The 10,875-nt window shown below is 39.4% G+C and overlaps 1 pseudogene across 1 annotated transcript; it reads left to right on the top strand.

Moving 5' to 3' along the window:
• The first annotated feature begins 228 nt into the window (after window positions 1-228).
• On the top strand, window positions 229-9,030 carry LOC147054755 (protein TUNAR pseudogene; annotated as a pseudogene). The gene is made up of 3 exons (XR_015066709.1): window positions 229-250; window positions 1,359-1,505; window positions 6,753-9,030. The product of XR_015066709.1 is annotated as a protein TUNAR pseudogene (transcript).
• The last annotated feature ends 1,845 nt before the right edge of the window (window positions 9,031-10,875 follow it).

The following is a 10,875-nucleotide window of genomic DNA, read 5'->3' as shown; positions in this document are numbered from 1 at the left end:
AGAGACACGGGGAAAGAAATAGAGCAGACCTTAACAGTCGTCAGAGAGGGATGAAGAAAGAATACGCGAGAAAGAGCCAGTGACTTTGAGACAGTGGGTTGTGTGAATCACCGAGCTGGAGGGTGAAGAAGGTGAAAGGTGGACAAGACTTGAGGAAGTAGTGGGGATAAGCATGAGGGAGGTTTCACTGAAGATTTGATGCCTGATGGAGACTGGGAACAGCACTGTGAAGGACTGGATGGGTTAAAAGGTACTTAAGACTGTTTTACATGAGGGAGAGACTGGATGATTGTACGTTGACATTTTTCATTTGACTAAAACTGTGACATAAGGGGGAACAAATCAAGCCACTGAGCAAAAAAAAAAAAAAAAAAAACAGACTAAAATAGAAATGCTGCAGATGAGAAAACATGTCAGTCTGTGCACCATGCCGGGGACAGCATGGAAAACTTTAACTGTGACAACACAGCAAGAGTTTGCTGTTAAATATTCATGCTGACAGGCCACTCTGGACACAACTTGCTTCCTCCTCCACAGAGGGAAGAAAACTGCTTTCATCATGTGGGATTTTTACACTAGACAAGTTGGCGAGTGTGTCAGGTTATGGTGACATCTTGCAGCAAATTGAGACAGGAGCATGTCACGCTAGTCGGGACGTGGCCTCGTGGAGGTGCCCAGCCAGGCGTGAGGAGAAGGGAATGACGACGGGCAGAAGATATGAAGCTGTGACTGTCAAGGGGGAAGAAATAAACATTTGTGAGACAGTTGAAATTACATAGGGTTTATTTATTCTATGTGAGCTAATCCTTGGCTTCTAAAGACAATTGCGTATTGTGTAATCAGCTTTGAAATTCAATTAGAATTTCCATCATTTTGTATTTCCTCTTCAACAGAATATAACCTTTCCGAGTTGCTCTGGAAAAAAATGGCCTGATTTTTAAAATTTGCCCAGAGTTGGACTGCTTTTAAAGCTTGAGGAAGCAAAAAAAGTGTTTGTTTTTTTTTCTTCAAATTTTCGAATATTTGTTTTTTTCCTCCATGGCTGAATAATCACTCCTGATGGACGATTTCAGTTTTGATAGGTTTTATGTCAAGATCTGACCTGAATATCTGATTCTTCAAAACATCCCATCAAGAAATCAAGACAGCAAACAGTCTTTCATCTTGACCCCAAGAAAGACTGGCTTGTTCACGAATGTTTGCAGGACTATCGAGGAGCTCTGCTATACATGCTTGAGTGATGTTCTAAACGTGTGTGTGCCAGCCAAGCTTTGAAGCCAGCTGTCTGAACCCCCAACCCCCTCCCCTCTTCAAATGACACCCATGGCTGCATGTGTTGCCTGGATTCTCCCCACCAGCAACAGTGCTGGATCTGAACAGCAGTGGTGAGGTGGGAGGAGGAGAAAAGGAAGGAGAAAGAAACTAACAGGCGCAAGGATGGGAAAACACTGACAGCATGCTCGGATAAACAGAAGAAAAAAAAGAGTTTCCGGCTGCAATGTGTGGTGAGTACACACGAGTGCGCATGTAAGTGTGTGTTTGTGAGTGTGTGAATGTGTGTGTGTGTGTGTGTGTGTGTGTGTGTGAGAGAGACACATGAACGACAACAACATAGCCTCAGGATGTTGGTCAAAGGCTAAGTCGAAGGTGAAAGAGAGTGCTTTGACATCAATGTTCACTTAATGCAGGTCCACAACACAACTGCTAAATGCTGCCAGAAAGGTTCCATTACATCAATATTGATTGTTGGGGTAGCCTGTTGCAGCCTGCTGAGAGGCGTTTGTAATATTTGATCAATCAGTCGAAGCTAAAAAAAAGCAGACAAAAGATTAAACATACCACTCAGTATGACATCACCACTGCGAACAACCACAATATTTGCTTCCTCACCAGATGTTATCTGATATCAATATTAGGTGCTTTGTGCTGCAATGCTAACAATATTCATATCAATGAAGGTTGACCTGATATGTCATTTTGCAAAGGTCAGGATCTTGCTTCCAGTTTTCCAACAAAATGGACACAGACGCATGTTATTCCTGAACTTTGGCCTCAGTGGCTTTTTCTTCTGCTCTTGTTACAGGCAATATGTTCGGATCCATTGTGTTTTGCACCATAGCCAAATATGAAACTACCGGATAAAAAAATTGGGGCTGTTACGCTGTTAAAAATTAAACAGTGGCTCAGCTGAAATTAGGACTCAGGTCATTAGGTCAATTTTGTCACATCAATCATTAAAAATCTAAACGTTATAAGATTCTTGCTCTTGAGTTAGAAACGTACGGACTGGTAGCGAGTGACTGGTTGCAAACAAACACAACATGATCTCGCCTCTTCTGCTGAAACACAAACAGTACATACAAGTATACTCACTCTGTCATTCTCGTTCATCCTCTCATGCTCTCTTGCATACTCACACTGTAACAACACACGCACGTACACGCGCACACACACACACACACACACACACACACACACACACGTGCACATCAACATGGGAGCCAAGCTGAGTTGTGGCTGAGGAAATGTGACAGTCCCTTCATGGCCGCCGGCCTCGTACTCTAGCAGCGTTGGCTTGTCGTTCTCATAATGAGATTGTTGGACGTTCTAAGTTGCATACGGATACGGTCCCCACACCATCGCTCTGTGTCATAGTAGCTGAGCAATGAGATAATATATATAATGTTGATCTTTTTATATCTATGCTATGCCTATTCCGAAGAATCATAAACCGCTAAGATAAAACAATCGAAAAAAATATTGATGTGCTTGTCAGCATGCATCATTGATTTCTGCACAGACTATAATAATGTAGAGCAAATCCCCCAAAATTATGTCATCAATGACATTGTCAATCAATTTTTTGATTTTTTTGGCTTTCCCTGACCAGCTACCAGACACAGCCCAGTCCTCCACAGTAAAGCGTTTGTTAATGTTGCATCTTCTCGTTCAACCATCGATCAAGTAGAGTAACAGGGAAGCGTTTGAAGATATTGGCTCGCAAGATTGGGAAATACAAGCTATTCTTCACAAAGCAGAAACATGTCAATGGCAGCCAATGTCAAGATGCGCGTAAATATCTGTTAAGGGGGAGGACTATACTATACTTGCATTTTATTATACAACAATGCGCTCGTATTTGATTTGGAGTAGATGTGAAGTCAGTTACATGCTAATTTAAAGCGCTTTAAGAACTCTTAAAAAGTTAATTACTCCAATTAACACATACTAGACTGTAGTATGTAATATAACTTTCTGTGAGCATTTGCTGGGATACTTAATGGATATGTCTCAATGTCATATGCTGATAAGGGTGGATGAGTTATGGGGTGCTGGAATAAGCTGTTGTCAACCTCTTTAATCAAGAAGAGAGCCGCGTCTGTATGCTCGGCATCACGTCCAACATGTTCCCAGTAGGTGTTAGGACGATCAATTGTTACAAGGTCACTGCTTTGGGGAACGCATTCTCTTAATTGGGGATGAGGAGGAGCGTGTAAGGTCTTTTTCAGCACGATGAAATATGATAGGAGTCAGCAAGTCCCAAAAATTAGGCCAGTATTCTTTGAAGGTGGATGGCTCTTCTGAATTGGAAATAGGTTACTACATCACATGGAGGATTTTTGATGTAACAAAGAGCAGTGGATATTTGGATTCCATTGAGGCAATACTCATGTAAATTCACAATTATCATTAGTCCATAATACAACTCTTTCATTTGTTTACTGCATGTCCTTGTTTGTCAGGAGCGATAGCGCTTTTTTTTTGTGTATTTAAACTTGTCAGCTGGTAGCCAGCATTTTCTTCGTCCTTGGATGTACTGGATGTGAATCTCAGAGGCTCCTATTTCTGTGTTGATATGACTGTGAGATTAACTTGAAAGTGATTCTGACTTTGACTGTACTGCACGCTTCATTGCGGATGCACCATCTGCGGGGAATTCATATCACGGCCTTTATGAATTAATTTGACAGCAAACTAAGCAGAGAAGCAATTGTCAGTTATGCTGATGAATATTAAGTATGAGTTTAATCAGACCTTACATTGCTCATTCAGTGGGAAAATGTCTTTTTGGTTTGCACTTAGCACACTATTTGATCAATCACATACCATGAATATATACTTTTGCATGAAGTGTTTCATCTTTTATATGGCACCATATATGGAGGCATCAATAAAGTCTGTTCACACTATATTTCCAACAGTTTGGGATTAAAATCATGCCAGTTTTTACGTAATATCATTCGACGCAGAACCAAAATAACCCCAAAATGTATGACGGTTATTAAGACCATCACATTCTATTTTTTGGTTGCGTATTGCTGTGCTTTAATGACATACAAGATGTTAGAATTGCTAAAATGGAAGGGTTGCATTCAAATGTTAATTTGAATTGACTTTATGCTTGAGCAGCCTCCTTTCATTAAGATGTATGACTTTGAAGAGGGTGAGCCGGGGAGAGGGATGAGGGAGTGGACACTATGAGTGAGAACTTGTTCTTGGAAATTTATTGATAGTGATTAATTTGGATATCAGGCTTTGCATCGATGTGATTAATCATTCTAAAGCAAGTGCAGTACCTGACTCACTAAATTTCCTTTTACACATATGGAATAAATATGCATGCACATACTGTAAGTAAGATGAAATGTAAACAGTGCACCACGCACATTTCGGATTACTTGTATAAAGGTACAATTCATGTACAATGCTATATTGTTTATGCTTCATATCACTACGTACTACCAATCCGCCGTGAGTGTCATCTTATTACTTTCTAAAAAATGAATGCACTTATTCTTCCAATGAGTTTTAAGGTGTGCATTTTTCATAATTGGGTTGGAAATAATCAAATTACACTGCTGAACGGCTAAGCTGCATCAAAAAACAAGCCCCTGTGCATACTCCACACCTTTGGTCCATTTTAAGCATTCACATATTTGTTTGCTTTGTTAAGAAACTTAAGAGAAACCAGATGAATCCTCACTAAGTTAGCTCAAGTGGACCAAACACAAATAAACAAACATAAAAATCGGATAATTACTTAGTAGCTGGATATGCAACAGCCATTCTGAAAGGTTATCACCGGGGAGTCTAAAGTTTGGCAATATTCAGGCTTTAAAAAAATTAAAAGCCACAAATGAACTGTATGTTTTTTATGCATGTGCATGATGTAATTTTCGAGATGAATACATAATGCCAAAAATGATTTCGACTATAATATGATAACGATGGACCAGTAAGGCAGAGACTGTGTGCAGCTATGCGTTGCCTTTGAGTCAGGAGAAAAACTATGGATCAAATACTTAACCTGACACCAGCGGCTAGCTATTAAAAGCCTGCATTGAGAAAGGAAGGGAGAACTGAGTAAACAACTTAGTACAACGGTCTATGTAAACGGAAGGATCAAAGAAGACACAATAAATGAAATTGTCGCTGAAATCATTGGAAAAGAAGGTGGGTAGCTGTCATTTTGAACAGAAATATTATTTTTTTGTGTGGTTTGTATGTCTGATCATTTTTGTATTATATGCTTGCTTGACTGATTTTGACTGCCATGTACTTGCACGACTATAGGATCATGAATTGTGCACACTGTGTGTAAAAGTCTGCATTAGTCAATAAGTGTAACGGATAGTGGCTGCATTATTGACGGAACTGGGAGAGGCAATTGACCAGTGGATCTTATGCGACAGCTCAATACAATCCGCCTTTCTATGCCTGGAAGTCATTCTTATCTCAGCTGATGCGCACACACGCACACGCATGCGCACACACACACACACACACACACACACACACACACACACACACACACACACACACACACCTTAATCTTCTTTTCTCCCTTTCGCACCTAAATTCTCGCTGGAGACTACATGTGATTCCCTCATCAGCATCGAGATTTGTTAATTTTTTAACCGATGCTAAACTGATCTTCGGTCACCCCCTCTCGCTTCGCTAAACAAAGAAAAGAGGACAATTTGAATGTTACCAAGACTAGATGTTTTGATTGAAATCCATCCATTTTTCAATCTATCTATCTATCATTTATACAGTTTATCCTGTGGAGGAAATTGGGGGACGACAGCATTTGAAGGCTGGAGGCAAATGACACCCAAAACAGATTACCAGTCAATCACATGGACGGCCATTGACACTCACTCACTCACTCACTCACTCACTCACTCACTCACTCACTCACTCACTCACTCACTCACTCACTCACTCACTCACTCACTCACTCACTCACTCACTCACTCACTCAGCTATAGGCAATTTAAAGTCACTCAAACACACAGAAGGGGGAAATGCATTTAACTTTGACGATACTGTGGCTTTGTGGCAGTATCGAGATTCCTACATTAAAGTTCTGCACAAGGTTAGGGGGTCCAAACCAGGGTTCCAACACCTTTCTTTTATCAGATTTGAATGTCCTCCCCGTGCTTGTGTGGGTTTGCTCAGGGTATGCTGGCTTTCTCCCATATTCCAAAACACTTTTTTTCAAGTCTTTTTCTTTTTATATAATACACAATGATGCCTGTGAAAACATCGATTGTCACACCTCGTGCTGAAGCCGTCCAAAGAAATCATTTGTATTCATGAACTGCTCTGCTGGCCCTGAGACAGCAACTGTATGCTATTGTGTGTGAGGGTGAGTGTATGTGTGTTTATACACCACGTGATTGTCGGCACCTTTCAGACATCAAATGGTTTCATAAATCTGATTGGATTATTTGTTGTGTCTTATCCAGGCGTGGTGCCCTGTGGCGGTGGGGTTCTGTGATGGTAACCATGATCCCCGGCAGCCACTATATCTGCAGCACTCATGCAAGAGAGGACGACTCCACGAACGATCGAGAGGAGAGAATTTTAGCCGTGCTGGGCATCATCGGAACCATTCTCAATCTTTTAGTGGTCATCTTCGTCTACATCTACACCTCTGTCACCTAGGACCTTGAGATAGGCTAAAATAAGAATGACTGGCGCCCACCCAACGTCCCTCCCGCCATACATCTCTTCAAGTATTTATGTGCGTTGAGGGTTAGATCATTATGTGCTAAGATAGAAAGATTCTTGGCAGTGTGTACAGCCTGAATTGTGGCCAACTGCAAGTGTATCAATTCACTGCCGTAAGATTAGTCCCTCGCCATTTACAGCGGACTCCTGCCAAATGTCACGACAGAAAAGAGTTCCATGAGACATCTTCTCTCCCTTCCTGCCTATATTGAACTTGTCATTTCAAGAAAACCTCCTGCCAAATCGTTGCTGACAGTCACTGCCTGCACTCATGACTTGGCATTTTTATGAAAATGGGATTTTATCCGATGGTGGATTTTAATGTGCTGTTTTTAATACGAGACTGTAAAAGAAGCTTATGTAAGTGTTTCTGTTCATAAGGTGAGATGAATATTCACCCAAACGGACCAAACGGAAGTAGCAGACTGACTAAAAGGTCACTAGAAACTATCAACTGAAGGGCCTCTCCTTAAAAGTTGCAACTTAATGGACTCACCTTATTGCATCATATCAATTGCTGTATTAAGTGGGATTTAAACAAACATTTCCATGGACCTAACGTGTCCTTACCTGAGCACACCAGAGGAGAGATTCCTGGCAGTGCTCGGGGTCATCGGCATCGTGCTCAATCTTTTGCTGCTCGCCTTTGTCTACATATACACGTCCAGTTGAGAAATGGTTCATTCAGCAAATGTAATACTAAACATAAGGCAGATTTCATGGAAGTATGTAAATATCCTTCAGCTAACACTGACTTTCATAATCTATATTGCATATCTCAAAATGACATGTCCTCTCTCAACATATCTGATATTTTGCAGCCTTCAGGTTGTATTACATATATCTACCCCAGTTGAGATGAAGATCCAGACATGTTTATTTAAGCTTGCTTTGTGATCTTAGTTATGTGCTAACCAAGCTGACAGATGTAATTGAATTAATGTTGTTTGCGCTTTATGCCTTTTTCGTGTTCAAACTATCAAACACAACAAGATGGAACGAGAGGGTGCTGACAAGTCAGCGTACGCAGCAGTTCATCATAAGTGCAAAGATCCCGCTCAGTGTCATCGAATAATAGTTTATTTCCTCTCGTCATGTCTTTTTAATTGGATTTGTGAGTCAGTCGCGGAGCACTGTCAGAGGTGTGAAGGTTTGAAAATGAGACAATGTCACACAAATCAAGACCGTGAGATGCTGCCACACGATTTAAAGGTGCAGGATGTTTACAGAAGAGATGATCTGAACCAGTGGGGATTATTTGACATAAAAGAGCCTCAATCATCTGGGTGTGGTTTCTTATTATGGGATTATACCAAAAACTATCTGAAAGTGGGTTCCAGCTTTTCCACTGGAGGCCCATTCCAGCGTGGATACGATGCACAGGCTAAGAAAGCAGCAAGGACAGATCTGAATCTTCATCTGATCTTCATCATTCTCTTCTCTACCAACAAGCTCAAACCAGAGAAGACATAATGTCAAATGGACCCATATGACTTTCTGCTGTAAAGCACATCACTTATATTGCAATCAGTATATCTAAATTTTGAGGACAAGCTCACAATGAATCACGGAAGCAACCTAATTTTCCTTTTTGGCTTGTTAAAAGTTTTTTTTTTTAAGAGTTTTTCATCAATACAGTGAAAGAATCAATGTACAGCTGTGCATATCTGCATTATTGAAAATATGTTCAAATATACATGTATGTGTACAAACAAACCAACAAACAAACAAACTAACTAACTAACAAACTAACAAACAAACACAAATCTCTAGACAAACAAGGAGTCATAAATCTTCTGATAGCATGATAATCTTTTACTCATATTTTTCAAGCAAAAGAGAAAATTATATGCTGTATACTTTACACATCTTGCTAATGGACTGACAAGATCCAAAATCATGTCACATTACATTCCAAAAGAATTTGGATATCTCAGCTTTAGCCTTTTTATTGCTTGGGACATAAAATGTTGTTCAAATATGGCTTAAAAGTTTTTGGGGGAGTTCATCTATTAAAATGACAATATGCCAGATGTGTGTACATTTCACATTCTATTTGTAGTAAACTTAAAGTTTATGCATAAAGAATTTAACTGTAATTTGTTATTTCGCTAAGTGGTCCTCAACCACTGCTGGATTCCATGTCGCACATACCTGTAACATTGTGTAGCCTAAATTCTGCAAGGTATGTATGTGTTTGAAGACAGTGGCACCAAATAGTTACTTAGATTCTCATTCAACCAATTAACCAATGCTGCCATTTAGTTGTGAGAATCAACTGGCATGACACAAACTGTCTTTAATTGTGCGTCTACACTGCCGTCTTTTTTTCCCCCCTTTTAGATTAAACAGGCATTGTCATGGTCGTTACTTGCCAAGCATAACGCTAAATGACGATAGCTTGCTAAACTGTTAATTGCGATCTTAATTACCCTTATCCTCTCGAGGCTGGTTCTTACAAAGACAGAACGACTGAGTGCAGATACTGTAATTGTATCACTCTTCATTAACTATTATGATATCCTCATATATCTTGTAAGAAAAGAAAAGCATCAGCGTGAAGACATCTATGCTTCAAGAAATGAAGGTTACAACAATGAAGTCACTTTACATTTTACAGGTTAATTAAGTCCTCTTGAATTGTGAAAAACGAATACAGAAAAGCATTTAACCAGCTCAGGCGGCGTTCTTACCAATGTAACTTTTCAAAGATCACCTCTCACTAACCAACAACAACTGTTCATGTATATATATATTTTTAGAAAGAAACTAATTAAATATTTTTTGAACTTGAGAATTTTCACTTTCAAATGCTATGATATTTATCACCAATATTGTCAGTGATGGATGATTAGCCCCAAAAGAACCTAAAAAACAAGTCTAAAATAAGAACAATAAAATAACAGCAATTACCATGATGTTCTTGTTACCAATGGTTACATGACCAAAATCATTATTATTTATTATTAATTTGTATTTTATTTTATGACTAGGTACAATGTTTCAGGGTCTGCAATATGTTAAAAATATATTACTCCTATATTCTGCATGAATTTGAGGTTACTTTTAGTTTGGTTAAATTTGGTTGAGAAAAAACTGCAGACTCAATCTTGATAAAAGCAGAAAGCCCGGCGGACGGGTCCAGGCCATCTGCTGTGCCCACAGACACCCAGAGCCACCTTGTCATTGTACACACGCGCGCGCGCGCACGCACGCACGCTCACGCGCAAACGCACCCACGCACGCACACTTTAAATTTAAAATAATGTTTTTTTGCCGTGTGTTCTTGTTGGTGCCTATTTTTTTTTTACAAATGAATTTGTGTTCACACCACTAATGGAAAGCGCCTTTGTTGCCACAGGAAAAACAGCTGCGCACATCTTGGACTGCACGCGCAAGAATAAATATTAATATAAAAATGTTTCTACATTCTGCATCTGTATTCTGAAATGTTCATTCCAGGTTTGAGGCTGCCATGACTATATAATCAGATTTTCATTTTTTATATGATGATTTATGAGACATGAATTGATTTTCAGCCTGAGAGAGCATCTTGGACTAAGCCTGCCTGAGACTGAAGGGGAAAAAATAATCTGCAAAAGAGAGTGCTGGAAATATTGTAATTGTTAATGAATATTGTAGTCAAATAAGTCATTACCAGATCAAATAAAATACCAATATGCATATAGGCAATATTTGGTTTTGATGGATTCAGACAAAAGGAAAAGATAAAAGTTGTTGACCTTTTAAAAGAAAATGACTAGTCACAAACCCATTAAAAAAAAAAAGAGTATGATTCAGAGTTTGTTTTATTTTATTTTTTTAAACATGTTTACAGAGATGCTAACTGGGTAAAGT

The sequence above is a fragment of the Syngnathus leptorhynchus genome, chromosome 7 (genome assembly GCF_054491065.1).
Source record: "Syngnathus leptorhynchus isolate UIUO chromosome 7, UIUO_Slep, whole genome shotgun sequence".
Classification (NCBI taxonomy): Eukaryota; Metazoa; Chordata; class Actinopteri; order Syngnathiformes; family Syngnathidae; genus Syngnathus; species Syngnathus leptorhynchus.
This window is presented reverse-complemented; position numbering and strand designations above follow the sequence as displayed.